The 19,342-nt window shown below is 44.4% G+C and overlaps 1 protein-coding gene across 13 annotated transcripts in view; it reads right to left on the reverse strand.

The window, feature by feature from the left end:
* CFH (complement factor H) overlaps positions 1 to 19,342 on the reverse strand; it is a 1,589,177-nt gene that overhangs the window by 1,390,566 nt on the left and 179,269 nt on the right. The window lies entirely within an intron of this gene.

A 19,342-nucleotide genomic window follows, 5' to 3' on the forward strand; every position in this document is an offset into this window, starting at 1 on the left:
TAGGGCTCTGATCTGAGGTCTGCTTGGGAGGGGGGGTTATTCACACTGGGGCTCTGATATGAAGTCTGCTTGGGGGGGCATTCAAATTGGGGCTCTAATCTGAGGTCTGCTTGAAGGTCATATTCGCATTGGGGGTCTGATCTGAGGACTGCTTGGGGGTCATTCACATTGGGGGTCTGAATGGGGGAGTCTTATTCACATTGGGGCTGTGATCTGAGGTCTGATATAGGGGTCCTATTAACATTGGGTGTCTGAGCTGAGGTCTGATTAACATTGGGGGTCTGATTTTGGCTCTGAGGTTAGGTCTGATTAACATAGGGTATCTGATTGGAAAAAAAAATTTTCTTATTTTTCTTCTCTAAAACCTAGGTGCATCTTTTGGGCAGGTGCATAAGGTGAAAAATTTGATTATATATCTTTTTTTTTTTTTAGACTGTTGTCTATGTTTTTGTTATTTGATTGCCACCGTCATCACTATTATTAAACTATACATGGTATACAATGGCCTAGATAGCCTGAACCCTATTTTTTGCATATTTATTAGTTGGTCTGGGGGCAATGGAGTTAACATTGTGTACTAAGGCTGAGTTCACACGGGCGAGATTTCTGCGCGGGTACAATGCGTGAGGTGAACGCATTGCACCCGCACTGAATCCGGACCCATTCACTTCTATGGGGCTGTGCACACGAGCAGTGATTTTCACGCATCACTTGTGGGTTGTGTGAAAATCGCAGCATGCTCTATATTGTGCGCTTATCACGCAACCCAGGCCCCATAGAAGTGAATGGGGCTGCGTGAAAATCGCAAGCATCCGCAAGCAAGTGCGGATGTGGTGCGATTTTCACGCATGGTTGCTAAGATGACATTCCGTGAACTACGGAACGCAATCGCAATCAAAACTGACTGCCATTGCGTACCTACACGCGCGGGTTTGCCGCAATACACCTGGGACGCATCCTGAACAAAGTAGACTCAGTTTTATACTGACTTTAAAACCAGCCTCCAGGACAGATTGACTGTTCAGGTGTGCTTGACTCAAAGGAGATCGCCACGCCTCCAATATATGAGCCCGCACAACCCGCCTGTAGGTGCAGATCACTATGGCGAAATACATATACAAACGGAAAATGCAAATGTGATCGCACACTACATCCAGCACTCTGCCCTCCATGCTGGATGAGACATTGGTGTACATTTTGGCCAAAGCGTAATAAGCCACTCACCGCGTCAAGGTCGTCTCATTTGAGTGGTCCCTAACTCTTGTTCCTACCTGGATGGGGTTAAAAGCAGGCACCGGACGGGGTTAAAAGCAGAGTGTACTTGGCTTGCATGCTGACCTGCATTCCCTGGACTTTGTGTGGCTGTCATGGCCCATAAACAGGTAGGAACAAGAGTTAGGGACCACTCAAATGAGACGACCTTGACGCGGTGAGTGGCTTATTACGCTTTGGCCAAAATGTACACCAATGTCTCATCCAGCATGGAGGGCAGAGTGCTGGATGTAGTGTGCGATCACATTTGCATTTTCCGTTTGTATATGTATTTCGCCATAGTGATCTGCACCTACAGGCGGGTTGTGCGGGCTCAACCCCCCACATAAGATCTGTCATTTACCTACTAGAATGCCCCTGCAAGCTTCTCTATGTAGGAAGAACAACACAGACCCTAAGAGAACGTATGAACGAGCATCGCTCGAACATAAAAAGACAGACCCTCACACATAGTGTCCCCAAACACTTTCAGGAGTCCCACAATAGCGACGCAGCACTATCAGTGTTTGTCACGAAAAGAAATGTATTGGATTTATCGCCTAAATACATTGTCCCCTTTTGGCCTCAAGGAAACTCTGGAGTACACCAATTATTGATCATTGAATCCACCCTTGAGGTTCATCACTCCTGAATATAAGTTTTAATAATTTTTTTATATTTATTTATGATCATCCTCGAATATTATTTAGTATTTATATATTTCACTGTATTATTTATCTATATATTCCAATGCATTCGGTATGAAAGATGTGCACAACAGAAGTGTATTTTACTATATATAAAAACTGAACTACGGAACGCAATCGCAGTCAAAACTGACTGCCATTGCGTACCTACTCGCGCGGGTTTGCCGCAATACACCCGGGACGCATCCTGAACAAATCCGTCACGCCCGTGTGAACCCAGCCTAAGTGAGCCATCCAATTTATGATGTTTTGCTATAAAAGGAAAAAAAGGTGAAGATATTTGCCGGAAAGAGATCCAACTCAACAACATTGTCAGCGATGAAAAAACACAATAGCAAATGCACCAAGAGATTTGGTCCCCAAAAATACTGATAATGCTGCTAGTAATTCTGGCTACTTAACAGAGAAAACTTTTGGCCGAATGCTCATATAAGGGCCCTTTACACGGGCAGAAAATCTGCCAGACAATTGTAAAAAAAATGTTCATAGGAACGCTCATTAGTTATTATTATATGGGGGTGTAAAGGTTCTGAGGATTACCAGATGAACAAGCAAAATACTTGTTTGTTGGGTAATTGAATTGTTTGTGGAGGCTCCTAAATCATTGTTTGCCAGCAGCAGATCATGCTGTCTGAACACTGCTCTGCTCCTGGCAAACTATTAGTGATGACATCAGCGATCTCGCCTCCACTGACGAGCAGGCGATTGACAGGAACCTACACATAGTAATACAATTAAATATTTTGATGACACTGACATTAGTGAATGAGTTCATAATGAATTGGGTTCATTACGAACTTCCCCAAAAATGTGCCTGCCAGATGAACCCAAAGTTTTCAGGTTCGCTTCAGGCAAATCCAGTAAAACGCAGAGCAGCACAATTTTTTACTGCAGATGTTAATGCGAAAAAGCACAGTGAGGAAGAAGTAGGATGTTCACATGACCCTACGAGGAAGTGAAGGGGGGGGGGGGGGGGCTTGCCCTGACTAACTGACAAGCTGACACACAGCCCGGATAAGCCAATCAGTGTTGCATGCAGTCAGGGTGGTGCCCTGTAGAGCAAGCAGAATACGTGCGGATCAGTGATAAGTGATAGTTAGTAAAAGTCGCACTGTAGGTCTAGAGGTATTAAAATCAGTACTTATGTTTACCAGGTCGTGGTAATAGCAGTAAATGGAATAGATGTCGAAATAAAACACTCAGATCCCGAGTGAATATCTTGCACAGAAATCAGAAAGTGCAGGTAAAAACTGGTGCTACCAGATATTGGACCCGTAAGGGGCTGAGCATATAAGTGGATAAAACAATATATAATTGGTAAAATTGAATAAATGATAATATTCTCCACTCACTTCATGGGGAGGAAATTTTTAGGGATAAGCTCAAGACACCCAAAAAAGTTTCCTCCCAATCCTGGATCGCTTCAAAGGTTTTAGGAAGAGGCGGCAGTTCCAGACTTGGTACTTCTTGCAAATTCCTTTTATTTGTAAAACAGCAGGAACAAAGAGCTCTACGCGTTTCGAGGCACAATATGCGTCCCCTTCATCAGGAGCAGAATGTTATCACACAAAACAAACAGACATTTTATACCTATAATATGGGGTCAAAACAATGAGGGATCAAACGGTATGGTGTCCTGAGTGATGTCACTTCCGGGTCGAACCTTACTATGATCATCATTTAACCTTCTTTCCATGGGACAAGTCGTAGTATTAGGAGCCACATCCCGTATATGATTCTATGATACATATAAAGTCGGTATGTTACCTTAAAAGCTTATGGAATGAACGGTCCGGGTGGCGGAGTGTGCCGGGGGTCTACTTCCGGTCCATGGAACGCATGGCTGAAGCGCACGCTGAATAGGTGCGCATGCGCCAGGCCCGGTACCGGAAGTGCCGTGTTCATCTGGTGGCACAAAGGGAGACGTGGAACGCATGATGCGTTCCACTTGCGGCATCGCTATCTTATAGGGAATGGGGACTGGAGTGTCTTAGGATAAAAATATCAAAGAGGAGAAGATAAATAGGATTATAAGGATAAAAATAGGGCCACTATATATACAGAGGGACCATAGTATTAATAAATATAGAGTATATAAAAGGAGTAAAGATATGATATGAACATGTATACAATAAATGGGAAAGTAAATAGGGAAATACATTGAATATCAGATTTAGACTATTGTATACATATACATATATAACTCGAGGCCCCTCGTGAAAAGGTACTGAATTTCCAATATTAAAAAGCTGTATCAGATGACATATACTTGCACATATAAGCAAAATGTAAAAATTTTAATATACATATATATATACACATATAAATACATAACGAGTATATATATAAATAAATATGGATAAAAAGAAAAAATAATATACTGTATATATATATATTTTTATATATATATATATATATATATATATATATATATAGTAAAATACACTTCTGTTGTGCACATCTTTCATACCGAATGCAGTGGAATATATAGATAAATAATACAGTGAAATATATAAATACTAAATAATATTCGAGGATGATCATAAATAAATATAAAAAAATTATTAAAACTTATATTCAGGAGTGATGAACCTCAAGGGTGGATTCAATGATCAATAATTGGTGTACTCCAGAGTTTCATTGAGGCCAAAAGGGGACAATGTATTTAGGCGATAAATCCAATACATTTCTTTTCGTGACAAACACTGATATGACTGGGGTATCCATTCAAGGGGAGTAACTTTTAGCAGTGCTGCGTCGCTATTGTGGGACTCCTGAAAGTGTTTGGGGACACTATGTGTGAGGGTCTGTCTTTTTATGTTCGAGCGATGCTCGTTCATACGTTCTCTTAGGGTCTGTGTTGTTCTTCCTACATAGAGAAGCTTGCAGGGGCATTCTAGTAGGTAAATGACAGATCTTATGTGGGGGGTTGAGCCCGCACAACCCGCCTGTAGGTGCAGATCACTATGGCGAAATACATATACAAACGGAAAATGCAAATGTGATCGCACACTACATCCAGCACTCTGCCCTCCATGCTGGATGAGACATTGGTGTACATTTTGGCCAAAGCGTAATAAGCCACTCACCGCGTCAAGGTCGTCTCATTTGAGTGGTCCCTAACTCTTGTTCCTACCTGTTTATGGGCCATGACAGCCACACAAAGTCCAGGAAATGCAGGTCAGCATGCAAGCCAAGTACACTCTGCTTTTAACCCCGTCCGGTGCCTGCTTTTAACCCCATCCAGGTAGGAACAAGAGTTAGGGACCACTCAAATGAGACGACCTTGACGCGGTGAGTGGCTTATTACGCTTTGGCCAAAATGTACACCAATGTCTCATCCAGCATGGAGGGCAGAGTGCTGGATGTAGTGTGCGATCACATTTGCATTTTCCGTTTGTATATGTATTTCGCCATAGTGATCTGCACCTACAGGCGGGTTGTGCGGGCTCAACCCCCCACATTTTTTCTTTGTAGCATATATTGGAGGCGTGGCGATCTCCTTTGAGTCAAGCACACCTGACCAGTCAATCTGTCCTGGAGGCTGGTTTTAAAGTCAGTATAAAACTGAGTCTGCTTTGTTCAGGATGCGTCCCGGGTGTATTGCGGCAAACCCGCGCGAGTAGGTACGCAATGGCAGTCAGTTTTGATTGCGATTGCGTTCCGTAGTTCAGTTTTTATCGCGCGGGTGCAATGCATTTTGCACGCGCGTGATAAAAAACTGAATGCGGTACCCAGACCCAAACTTCTTCACTGAAGTTCAGGTTTGGGTTCAAGGTTCTGTAGATTGTATTATTTCCCCATATAACATGGTTATATGATTTGAAAATGAATGATTGGGGTCTATCCTTCACCATGGAACAACATCCTACTAAAGCCATTTTTATAACATGGTTATAAGATTTGAAAATGAATGATTGGGGTCTATCCTTCACCATGGAACAACATCCTACTAAAGCCATTTTTCTGGATATTCATTTGGAATCAGGTTCTGAGACTATCACGACAAAGAAGTACTTTAAAAAGGTAGACGCCAATAGCTACCTCGAATTCAAGAGCTGTCATTTCTCTAAATGGAAAAAAAACATACCATTTAGGCCTCCTGCACACGACCGTGTGCACCCGTGGCCGTTGTGCCGTTTTCCGTTTCTTTTCACGGATCCATTGACTTTCAATGGGTCCGTGGAAAAAACGGAAAATGTACCGTTTTGCAGCCGCATCCGAGATCCGTGTTTCCTGCCCTTTTTTCTTCACGGCCAACGGTTCACGGACCCATTCAAGTCAATGGGTCCGTGAAAGAACACGGATGCACACAAGATTGGCATCCGTGTCAGTGATCCGTGGCCGTAGGTTAGTTTTTAGACAGACGGATCCGAAGATCCGTCTGCATAAAAGCTTTTTCAAAGCTGAGTTTTCACTTCGTGAAAACTCAGAACCGACAGTATATTCTAACACAGAAGCGTTCCCATGGTGATGGGGACGCTTCTAGTTAGAATACACTACAAACTGTGTACAAGACTGCCCCCTGCTGCCTGGCAGCACCCGATCTCTTACAGGGGGTCGTGATCAGCACAATTAACCCCTTCAGGTGCGGCACCTGAAGGGGTTAATTGTGCTGATCACGGCCCCCTGTAAGAGATCAGGGCTGCCAGGCAGCAGGGGGCAGACCCTCCCCCCCTCCCCAGTTTGAATATCATTGGTGGCCAGTGCGCCCCCCCCCTCTATTGTAATAATAGGTTGGTGGCCAGTGCGGCCCCCCCTCCCTCTATTGTAATAATTTGTTGGTGGCACAGTGTGCGCCCCCCCCTCCCTCCCTCCCTCTATTATAATAATTTGTTGGTGGCATAGTGTGTGCCCCCCCCCTCTCCCCCTCTATTGTAATAATTCGTTGGTGGCACAGTGTGCGCCCCCCATCGGCCCCCCCTCCCTCTATGGCATTAACAACATTGGTGGCCAGTGTGCGGCCTCCCATCTCCCCCCCCCCCATCATTGGTGGCAGCGGAGTTCCGATCGGAGTCCCAGTTTAATCGCTGGGGCTCCGATCGGTAACCATGGCAACCAGGACGCTACTACAGTCCTGGTTGCCATGGTTACTTAGCAATAGTACATTAGTAGAAGATTCATACTTACCGGCTGCTGCGATGTTCGTGTCCGGCCGGGAGCTCCACCTACTGTTAAGTGACAGGTCTGTGCGGCGCATTGCTAAATGAACCGTCACTTACCAGTAGGAGGAGCTCCCGGCCGGACACGAACTTCGCAGCTCCCAGGTAAGTATGAATCTTTTACTATTGTACTATTGCTAGTAACCCGCTGCCACCAATGATGGGGGGGGGGGTAGATGGGAGGCCGCACACTGGCCACCAATGTTGTTAATGCTATAGAGGGAGGGGGGCCAATGGGGGGTGCACACTGTGCCACCAACGATTTATTACAATAGAGGGAGGAAGGGGGGGGGGGCCCACACTGTGCCACCAACGAATTATTACAATAGAGGGAGGAAGGGGGGGGGCGGGGGGGGCACACTGTGCCACCAACGAATTATTACAATAGAGGGAGGAAGGGGGGGCGGGGGGGCACACTGTGCCACCAACGAATTATTACAATAGAGGGAGGAGGGGGGGGCGGGGGGCACACACTGTGCCACCAACGAATTATTACAATAGAGGGAGGAAGGGGGGGGGGCGGGGGGGGGGCACACTGTGCCACCAACGAATTATTACAATAGAGGGAGGAGGGGGGGGGGCGGGGGGCGCACACTGTGCCACCAACGAATTATTACAATAGCGGGAGGAAGGGGGGGGCCGCACTGGCCACCAATGATATTCAAACTGGGGAGGGGGGGGGTCTGCCCCCTGCTGCCTGGCAGCCCTGATCTCTTACAGGGGGATATGATAGTACAATTAACCCCTTCAGGTGCGGCACCTGAGGGGTTAATTGTGCTGATCACGGCCCCCTGTAAGAGATCGGATGCTGCTAGGCAGCAGGGGGCAGTCATGTACACAGTTTGTAGTATATTCTAACTAGAAGCGTCCCCATCACCATGGGAACGCCTCTGTGTTAGAATATACTGTCGGAAATGAGGTTTAACGATCTAACTCATATCCAACAGTATATTCTAACATAGAGGCGTTCCCATGGTGATGGGGATGCTTCAAGTTAAAATATACCATCGGATTGGAGAAAACTCCGATCCGATGGTATAAAAGGGACTCCAGACTTTACATTGAAAGTCAATGGGGACGGATCCGTTTGAAATGGCACCATATTGTGTCAACGTCAAACGGATCCGTTCCCATTGACTTGCATTGTAATTCAGGACGGATCCGTTTGGCTCCGCACGTCCAGGCGGACACCAAAACGACTTTTTTTTCATGTCCGTGGATCCTCCAAAAATCAAGGAAGACCCACGGACGAAAAAACGGTCACGGATCACGGGAAAACGGGACCCGTTTTTGCGGACCGCAAAAAAATACGTTTGTGTGCAGGAGGCCTTAGTCAAATGAAACGGATAAGAAGGAATTGCTCTGACAATCGAGTGTTACATGAACAACTCTCTATTCTTCAGACCCGTTTCAAAGAGAAAGGCTATCCCAGATCCCTAATCCAGGATTCTGTGAAAAGAACCCTCAAACTAAGCCAAACTGAAGCTCTGTTACCGAAAAAAACCATGCCAATTCCTAGTAAAGCACCACAATTCAATCTCATCACCCAGTATAACAATAAACATACAGAAATCAGAAAAATTATAAATAAACATTGGAACATTCTCCTAAAAGACCCCATTTTGAAAGACATTTTATCTGCCACTCCAACCCTCACGTTCAGAAGGGCCCCCACCCTCAAGAATATTTTGGCCCCGTCTTGCTCGAATTTTACAAAAAATAAAAAAATTAATCATGGGGACACCACGATAGGGGTATTCAAATGTGGCACCAAAAGGTGTAAATGTTGCCAGATGATAACCCATGGGTTAAAAGAAATCCCAATCCCAGGTACTCCTGACAGTTACATCTTGAGACACAACATGACCTGTGGGACAAGATCTGTCATTTACCTACTAGAATGCCCCTGCAAGCTTTTCTATGTAGGAAGAACAACACAGACCCTAAGAGAACGTATGAACGAGCATCGCTCGAACATAAAAAGACAGACCCTCACACATAGTGTCCCCAAACACTTTCAGGAGTCCCACAATAGCGACGCAGCACTGCTAAAAGTTACTCCCCTTGAATGGATACCCCAGTCATATCAGTGTTTGTCACGAAAAGAAATGTATTGGATTTATCGCCTAAATACATTGTCCCCTTTTGGCCTCAATGAAACTCTGGAGTACACCAATTATTGATCATTGAATCCACCCTTGAGGTTCATCACTCCTGAATATAAGTTTTAATAATTTTTTTATATTTATTTATGATCATCCTCGAATATTATTTAGTATTTATATATTTCACTGTATTATTTATCTATATATTCCACTGCATTCGGTATGAAAGATGTGCACAACAGAAGTGTATTTTACTATATATATATATATATATATATATATATAATTTTTTCTTTTTATTCATATTTATTTATATATACTCGTTATGTATTTATATGTATATATATGTATATTAAAATTTTTACATTTTGCTTATATGTGCAAGTATATGTCATCTGATACAGCTTTTTAATATTGGAAATTCAGTACCTTTTCACGAGGCGCCTCGAGTTATATATGTATATGTATACAATAGTCTAAATCTGATATTCAATGTATTTCCCCATTTACTTTCCCATTTATTGTATACATGTTCATATCATATCTTTACTCCTTTTATATACTCTATATTTATTAATACTATGGTCCCTCTGTATATATAGTGGCCCCATTTTTATCCTTATAATCCTATTTATCTTCTCCTCTTTGATATTTTTATCCTAAGACACTCCAGTCCCCATTCCCTATAAGATAGCGATGCCGCAAGTGGAACGCATCATGCGTTCCACGTCTCCCTTTGTGCCACCAGATGAACACGGCACTTCCGGTACCGGGCCTGGCGCATGCGCACCTATTCAGCGTGCGCTTCAGCCATGCGTTCCATGGACCGGAAGTAGACACCCGGCACACTCCGCCACCCGGACCGTTCATTCCATAAGCTTTTAAGGTAACATACCGACTTTATATGTATCATAGAATCATATACGGGATGTGGCTCCTAATACTACGACTTGTCCCATGGAAAGAAGGTTAAATGATGATCATAGTAAGGTTCGACCCGGAAGTGACATCACTCAGGACACCATACCATTTGATCCCTCATTGTTTTGACCCCATATTATAGGTATAAAATGTCTGTTTGTTTTGTGTGATAACATTCTGCTCCTGATGAAGGGGACGCATATTGTGCCTCGAAACGCGTAGAGCTCTTTGTTCCTGCTGTTTTACAAATAAAAGGAATTTGCAAGAAGTACCAAGTCTGGAACTGCCGCCTCTTCCTAAAACCTTTGAAGCGATCCAGGATTGGGAGGAAACTTTTTTGGGTGTCTTGAGCTTATCCCTCAAAATTTCCTCCCCGTGAAGTGAGTGGAGAATATTATCATTTATTCAATTTTACCAATTATATATTGTTTTATCCACTTATATGCTCAGGCCCCTACGGGTCCAATATCTGGTAGCACCAGTTTTTACCTGCACTTTCTGATTTCTGTGCAAGATATTCACTCGGGATCTGAGTGTTTTATTTCGACATCTATTCCATTTACTGCTATTATCACGACCTGGTAAACATAAGTACTGATTTTAATACCTCTAGACCTACAGTGCGACTTTTACTAACTATCACTTATCACTGATCCGCACGTATCTGAGTATATTTATCTCATAAATATGGTTATTGTCCTCTCTCTCCTTTGACTGGCGCCGAACATTGTGGTTTTCCTTTTTTTTCTCTATACCTCATGCATGTGTTGAACTTGTTCACACCATTGACCACATCTGGCTGCCTATCAAATCACCTGACTTTACTCCTTTACCTACTTTATCCTACTCTTACCTCCTCTGGCGCCCTGCAATTAATTATATAGACTCCTTGGATTTAGTTCCAAATAAGTCTTGTGATTAACCCTCTACATTTTTTTTCTCTTATACCGAGCAAGCAGAATGCCATTCTGTGCTGGGCTGTGCATGGGTCTGACAGAAATGAATCAGATGAAGCCTCTATTCTAGTGTGATGTACAGTGAAGAGAAAGGCTTGAAAGAAGAAGAATTGTGTAGACTAGGTAGAGGGTGGGTGTGCTAGACAGTGCCTTCTAGCTGCAGTTACTGCCACATAAAACAGCTGCAGCAGAACCTTAAAAGCAGCTATCTGCCACACTGTATTTTCCTCATTTCAACAGAAATACATTTATTTTCTCAAGTGTTGGTGTGGGGGTGTGAGATGGGAAAACTGGACACCTGGAGCAGCTGTTACGGGCAGGGGCAGTACATGTCTTTCATGGCCCACTGGGTCAATGTTTTTTGGGACAAGGCAGCACTCCAGCAACAAAGCTAGATGATTTGGACCCCTGATGATTGCAGGTCCTTAACTTCTTCCTCCACCTCCTCCTTGGACATGCTCCAGTCCCTAACAGCAGCAGGGCACAGCATCACTCCCCCTCATTCCAATCACATGACATATAAGCGTTGGAATCTAGTGTTGGAGCTGATAAGCCTGGGAGAGAGTAGCCACACAGGTGAGCAGTTGCTAAAGTACATCAAGCAGCGAACATCCTGCTGGCTGTCACTCCAACAACTACAACTGGACAAGGAGGTCAGCAACAATGGCCGCAACATAGTGAGCCAAGGTCTGACATATTTTGATCCTGCATGAACAACATTAGCGGCATAATCTTTCCCGAACTGACCACATTAGAAGGCAAATTGGATGTTTTTTTTGTTTTTTTTTTACATGTTTTGGCTGTACATTTTCTTTTCTCTTTAGTGCCACTACCACCAACCTCCTCCTTTCATGTCACCACCTCCTCATCACCCTGATCTCGTTCTCAGGTCCTGCCAACACAATTATCATCATAGTCATCATCCTCCCAAACACTTTACTCATACTGTGATATGTAATGGGCTCCTTGCCACCCTTACTCACAATTCCCTCCTCTGTATTTGCCCTTAGTGCCACTGCCACCACAGTTACTTGTGCCCCTTCCAGCACTACAATGGCTTTAAGTTTCAATACTACCACCACCAACACAGCATTTCAGTCATTAGGTTGTTCTGAACCACCTCATGGCAGTCCGAATGCTGACTTTTCTCAGACAACTCATCAACAGCAAGACTATTTTGAGTATTTTCTATAGGATCCTGGCTGTTGTCTCTTCTTAGGAAAAAATAAGGCACACCACTAAGAAGGGGCAGTGAAGGCAGAGATGATGTAAGTAAAAGACTTCTATGTGGCTGCAAGGAAGAGCAGCAGGAAAAATGCATTGACCTCTAGCTCAAATGCATGATGTCAGACTCAGAGGTACGTAACATCAACAACAATCTGCTGTGATTGAGATGAGTTAGTATCCAGTCCAGAATGTCATCCTCTTAGTCCACAATAATATACTGTTGCCTAGCGGAAACAAGGGAGAACTGTGGCCTGCTACTACAACTGAACAGATAGCTGGTGCATACTGTGCTGCTTGCACTACTACAGTCACCCACATTCTTATTTGCAGATAAAGTGGCATGGGTCTTTTGTTTTCCATTACCCCACTGATAGCTACTCTGTCATTTACCAAACATTAGTTTTTTCGTCTCATATTGTACTTCATGACACTGGTAAAATGGAGTAAAAAGAATTCATTTTTATTTATAAAAAAAATACAAAATTTACCAAAAATGTGGAAAAATTTGCAAATTTCCAAGTTTAAATTTCTCTACTTCTATAATACATAGTAATACCTCCAAAAATAGTTATTCATTTACATTCCCCATATGTCTACTTCATGTTTGGATCATTTGGGGAATGCCATTTTATTTTTTGGGGACGTTACAAGGCTTAGAAGTTTAGATGCAAATCTTGAAATTTTTCAGAAATTTTCCAAAACCCACTTTTTAAGGACAAGTACAGGTCTGAAGTCACATTGTGGGGCTTACATAATAGAAACCACCCAAAAATGACCCAATTTTAAAAACTACACCCCTCAAGGTATTCGAAACTTATTTTACAATCTTTGTTAACCCTTTAGGTGTTCCACAAGAGTTATTGGCAAATGGAGATGAAATTTTCTGAATTGAAATTTTTTGGCAAATTTTCCATTTTAATCCATTTTTTCCAGTAACAAAGCAAGGTTTAAAAGCCAAACAAAACTCTATATTTATTGCCCTGATTCTGTAGTTTATAGAAACACCCCATATGTGGTCGTAAACTAATGTACGGGCACACGGCAGGGCGCAGAAGGAAAGGAACACCATATGGTGTCTGGAAGTCAGATTTTGCTGGACTGGTTTATTTACCCCATGTCCCATGTGAAGCCCCCCTGATGCAAACCTAGAGTAGAAACTACAAAAAAGTGACCCCATTTTGGAAACTATGGGATAAGGTGGCAGTTTTGTTGGGACTATTTTTAGGATATATATGATTTTTGGTTGCTCTATATTACATTTTTGAGGCAAGGTTACAAAACAATAAAATTCTGAAATTTCATCTCCATTTGCCAATAACTCTTGTGGAATACCTAAAGATTTAACAAAGTTTGTAAAATTCGTTTTGAATACCTTGAGGGGTGTAGTTTCTTAGATGGGGTCACTTTTATGGAGTTTCTATTCTAGGGGTGCATCAGGGGGGCTTAAAATGGGACATGGTGTCAAAAAACCAGTCCAGCAAAATCTGTCTTCCAAAAACCATATGGTGCTCCTTTCCTTGTGCGCCCTGCCATTTGGCCATACAGCATTCTACGACCACATATGGGGTGTTTCTGAAAACTACAAAATCAGGGCAATAAATATAGAGTTTTGTTTGTTTGTTAACCCTTGCTTTGTTAACTGAAAAAATTGATAAAATGGAAAATGTGGCAAAAAATAGCTGTTTTGGCAAAGTTTTTTTTTTTTTTTTTGACTGTGTTCATTTGAGGGGTTAGGTTAGGGAGTACCACAAGCGATTTTTGTGTGTAAGTGTAATAGCAAGCGATCAAAAAGTCATATGCACCCCAAAATAGTGCCAAATAACATCCTCTCATCCCGCAAAAAATGAGCCCCTACCTAAGACAATCGGCTAAAAATAAAAAAATAAACTGACTCAGACTATGGAGATACTAAAATGTTTTCTTTTTGTTTAATAAAGGATATTTTAGTGTAAAACCTAAATAAATTTAAAAAAGTAGACATATTGGGTATTGCAGCGTCCATAAGAATCTGCTCTATAAAAATAGCACATGACCTTACCCCTCAGATGAACACATAAAAAAAAAACTGTAAAAAAAAGCAATTTTTTACACCGTTTTTTTATTTTATTTTTTTGACTGTGTTCATCTGAGTGGTTAGGTCATGAGAGACATTTTTTTTTTTTTTTTCTGGGTGATTGTCTGTGGCCAAATAGAATTAAAATTGGGGAAGGGGATTATAAATTTAGTACTCCATGGAAGTGTGGTACTCTCTGAAGCAACTGTCAATGCAGAGGCCCGGATGACCGGGGCACATGTCACACTGAGTGGTGGTGTCCTTCCTTATCCCCCTCCTGTGACACACTCTTTTTTGGGACCGTCCCTTCTTTCCAGTATGGGGGACCACACCTGGAAAGTGTTGGCCATGGACGACCAGGGAGCCTCCAGTTCCTGAGGTACTCTGGCCTGCTCTTTCCTGGTCAGAAAAGATCAGGGCCTTGAGGACTGCCTCATAGAACTGCAGGAATTTCCCTGTGTTGCCAGCGCTCTGGGGCAGCACAAAAGAGTTGTACAAGGCAACCTGTACCGAGTAGACCGTAACTTTTTTGTACTATGCCCAGGTTTAGCGCATGGCGTTATATGGCTTGAGGACTTGATCAGAGAGGTCAACTTCTCCCTTAAACCTATTGTAGTCCACGATACAATCGGGCTTGAGGACCGTTGCTGCGGTACCTCGCACAGGGACAGGGGTGATGCCATTACCGTGAATTGTGGACAGTACAAGGACATCCCGCTTGTCCTAATATCTGACTAGCAACAGGTTTCCACTGGTATCTAGCAGTGGGTGCATAAGGTCCCACACAAGTTTCCTGCTAACACCCAGAGGACATTCTGAGGGTTCAAGACGGGAATCTTGCCCCTCGTACACACAAAACTTGTAAGTGTACCCTGAGGTACTCTGACAAAGTTTGTACAGCTTCACGCCATACCTCGCCCGCTTAGAGGGAACATACTGGCGGATAATTAGTCTCCCCTTGAAAGCAATGAGAGACTCATCAACAGCGACCTCCCTTCCAGGTACATAGGCCTCCAAAAATTTGGCCCCGAAGTGATTGATAACCGGCCTTATTTTGTACAGGCGGTCATAGGCAGGATCACCTCAGGGGGGACATGCTGCATCATCTGCATAATGCAGGCATTTCTGAATGGCCTCAAAACGGGAACGTGTCATGGCCATACAGTAGAGTGGGGTCTGGTAGAGGACTTCCCCACTCCAGTTCTGCCTGACACTGGGTTTTTTGACTAGGCCCATGTGCAGCACGACGCCCCAAAACATCCTCATCTCGGCTGCACTGACCGAAGTCCAGCCACCGGACCTAGTCAAAAAGGAGCCCGGGTGTTGAGCAATGAACTGTTGGATAAACAAGTTTGTTTGCTCCACCATCAGATTCACAAAGTGGTCACTGAAAAAAAAAAAAAAAAAAGTCATATTCAATAAAGCCCACTGTGGGAATCTGGATTCCTGATTGGCCAACAAAGTCAGGAATCACGGGCTCAAAATCCTCTGGGGTACACTAGACAAGTTCACCGGTAGGGGGCTCAGGTGGACTTATCTGGTGGGCCGGAAAAATAGTACGAGCCCCAGGGCGGCTCATACTAGTGTGGGCCACAGGGTCCCTGGCATGTGGGTCCCCTTACTCCGCCTGGCGGCGTCTCCGCCGCCTTGGGGGCTCATTATCATTAGATGAGGAGGATGCGGATGACAAGAGGAAAGTGGGGTCACCCTCGCCCTCACTGGAGCTCTCAGAGTCGGAGGCAAGCAGGGAGTATGCCTCGTCGGCCAAGAACGTCTGGTGGGCCATATGGGAGTGTGTGTGTGTGCGTGTGTGTAAAACTTTATTTAGTGTGCGTGTGTGTGGGGGGACGGGTGTCCATGTTCACTACCCTAACAGGACAAAAAAAATAAAAATGAGAAAAAAAAAACATATAAAATATTCAAACTCGCTGATCAGTGGTCCGAAGCTGATCGGCGGTGGGGTGGGCGATGCGCTAACAGTGGCCAGACGCTAAGAGTGCCGGCCACAGTCAGCGCACGCATGCACAAAAAAAAAAATGTGTGTGGGGGGGTCAGGGGGGCAAGCTGCAGCACCCCTGGGGAGTCTAGGGTCGCCTGATTAGGGTGATGCTGAAAAATACAACTTTTTTTTTTCTTCTAATGTCTTCCTGTCTAATCTAATCTTTCCCTAAAACCTGTCCCTGTGAATTTTGGTGGCTCACGTGGGGGTGCTGGGCTCACTGATGGACGACGGGCTCCTCTCTCCACGGAAGCAGTGTGGAGGAGGAGAGCAGAGCTGGGGGAAGTTAACCCCCACCCGTCCAGCCAATAGGAAGCGATCCTGAGAGGTGATGTCACCGCCACCTCTCAGGATCTAGGGATGGTGATTGGTGGTGTATTATCACACCATCGATCACCATCCTATTCCGGGTTATCAGGTCACCGGAGACCCGAATGACCTGGAAACGCAGCAAACCGCAGGTCTGAATTGACCTGCGGTTTGCTGCGATTGCCGATACGGGGGGTCACAGGAACCCCTTCGACGTTGTCACAGAGTGCCTGCTGAATGATTTCAGCAGGCACTCTGTTCCGATCACCGCCCGCCGCGCGGCGGTGATCGGAAATACACAGGGCATACCTGTACGCCCTGTGTCCGTAAGAGGTTAATGGAGCAAGACACTTTGCAACTGAATTATTGGGGGGGAATAAACAAAGAACATCTGGCCAAGGTCTGCGGGTGAAATACGGTATACACTGACCGTGATATTGGAAAATACTCTTATTGAACACTTACGGTACTAATATTAATTCAAGAAACTCTGCAATAGATTTGTTGAAAATATGTGCAATTGGACACAGTCCACTGCGAAAACATACTCCGAGAGTTATGCTGGAGAACACACTTATTGTGCACATTAATATTAATTAAAGAAACTTTGCAAGAGGTTTTTGGAATAAAATGCACAATAGCACAGTGTTCAGTGCAACTATGATGCCCAAAACATCATCAGCCAGCAGATTTATGTTTTTTTTATATTAATTGGATTGCTAAATGGCTTGTGCACATAAAAAGGGGTACGACTGTAGCTTTGAAAATTAATGTGCAGTTCAGCAGGGTCTGTATGCATGTAGCTCAAGCCCTGTAACACAAGGGGCGCAGCCACAGGGGGTGCAGAGGTAACAGTCGCTACCGGATCCAGGAACCTGAGGGGGCCCAAAGACCCTTGTGCACATAAGAAGACACCAGTATTATAGAAAGTACATGCTGGGAGGGCTTTGTCATAGATTTAGCACTGGTGCTCAGAATGTTAAGGCTAGTCTTCTGGCTGGAGGGAAGGGGTCAGCTTCAATTTTTGTCTCAGGCAGCAGGAAGGCTATGTGCTCCCCTGCCCCCTGTCACAAAGTACTGCGGGAAGGGGGGCCCAAGCTGAACTCTTGCACCAGGGCCCATGAGCCTTTAGCTATGCCCCTGCTGTGACACACAGTACACTGACTGTTCTGTCCCTAGTTTAAAGCTGGTCTTTCTAGCAATTTATTAACTCTTAACTAAATATAGCATACCAATCCTTAACACTGTCTCTGAAAGACCTTAAACTTAGGCCTCATGCACATGACCGTTGTTTGGGTCCGCATCCGAGCCATTTTGGCGGCTCGGATGCGGACCCATTCACTTCAATGGGGCCGCAAAAGATGCGGACAGCACTCCGTGTGCTGTCCGCATCCGTGGCTCCGTCCCGTGGCCCCGTTAAAAAAATATAACATGTCCTATTCTTGTCCGTGCTTTGCGGACAAGAATAGGCATTTATATTGCCGGCGCCCGTTCCGTTCTGCAAATTGCTGAAGGCAACACGGGCCGCTTCCGCTTTTTGCGGATCCGCAGTTTGCAGACCATAAAAAATGGCATGAGGCCTCTCTGTGTTGTGCATCTAAATTGCTGCTACAGAGATGTCCTCTCCTGTCACATCAGTGGATAGGCTGAGAATACACATGGCATCTCTGCTTGGGATCATATAGTGCCTAAGACGTGTCTATGTTGTCCCCAGGGGCATAACTACCATAGCGGCAGACTATGCGACTGCTATGGGGCCCAGGGCAAGAGGGGGCCCAGCCTTATTTGGGATTATCTCCTTTTCTATTAGAATTGAAAACTTGGTCAGGACTCTACCCTCTAAAGCAGGGATGGCCAACCTGCGGCTCTGCAGCTGTTGCAAAACTACAACTCTCAGCATGCCCAGACAGCCTACAGCTATCAGCCTACAGCAAGGCATGGTGGGAATTGTAGTTTTACAACAGCTGGAGAGCCGCAGGTTGGCCAGCCCTGCTCTAAAGGAACAACTTTTAGCAAATGAAGCAGTGGAAAAATGACCCAAGGGAAACCCTTCTGTCCTGTGTGGGGGGCCTGGTTTGATCCTTGCTATGGTTCTTACATCTCTATGTACGCCACTGGTTGTCCCTACTTATTTGCTGTGAGCCTAACTGTAAGGCATAGACAAGCCTGTAGGCCAGGGACCTGCCTGGGATCATGTGATCCTCCGTCTTCGTATTCCCTGCCCTGCTGTGCTCACTGGCACATTTGAAATGGAAAATAGCAGATACCATTTTACATAATCTGCCCAAATCAAACCTTGTCAAAGTCTTGCCTGGAAGCTGAATTTTTTGGAAATTCTGAAAGAATTACACTTGTTTAGGGTATTTTCACACTAGCGTTATTCTTTTCCGGTATTGAAATCCGGTAAAGGGTCTCAATACCGGAAAAATATGCTTCCGTTTTGTCCCAATGCATTTTGAATAGAAAGCAATCCGTTCAGTATGCATCAAGATGTCTTCCATTCCATCCCTTGTATGGTATTTGACCAGAACACTACCGCTCTTACCTGATCTGGCATTAATTTCCATTGAGATGTATTAGCGCCAGATCCGGTACCAAGTGTTCTGGAAATTGCAGCATCGCCGGATCCGGTTTTCCAGTCTGTGCATGCGC

This window comes from Bufo bufo, chromosome 9, assembly GCF_905171765.1.
Source record: "Bufo bufo chromosome 9, aBufBuf1.1, whole genome shotgun sequence".
In the NCBI taxonomy this organism is placed as follows: Eukaryota; Metazoa; Chordata; class Amphibia; order Anura; family Bufonidae; genus Bufo; species Bufo bufo.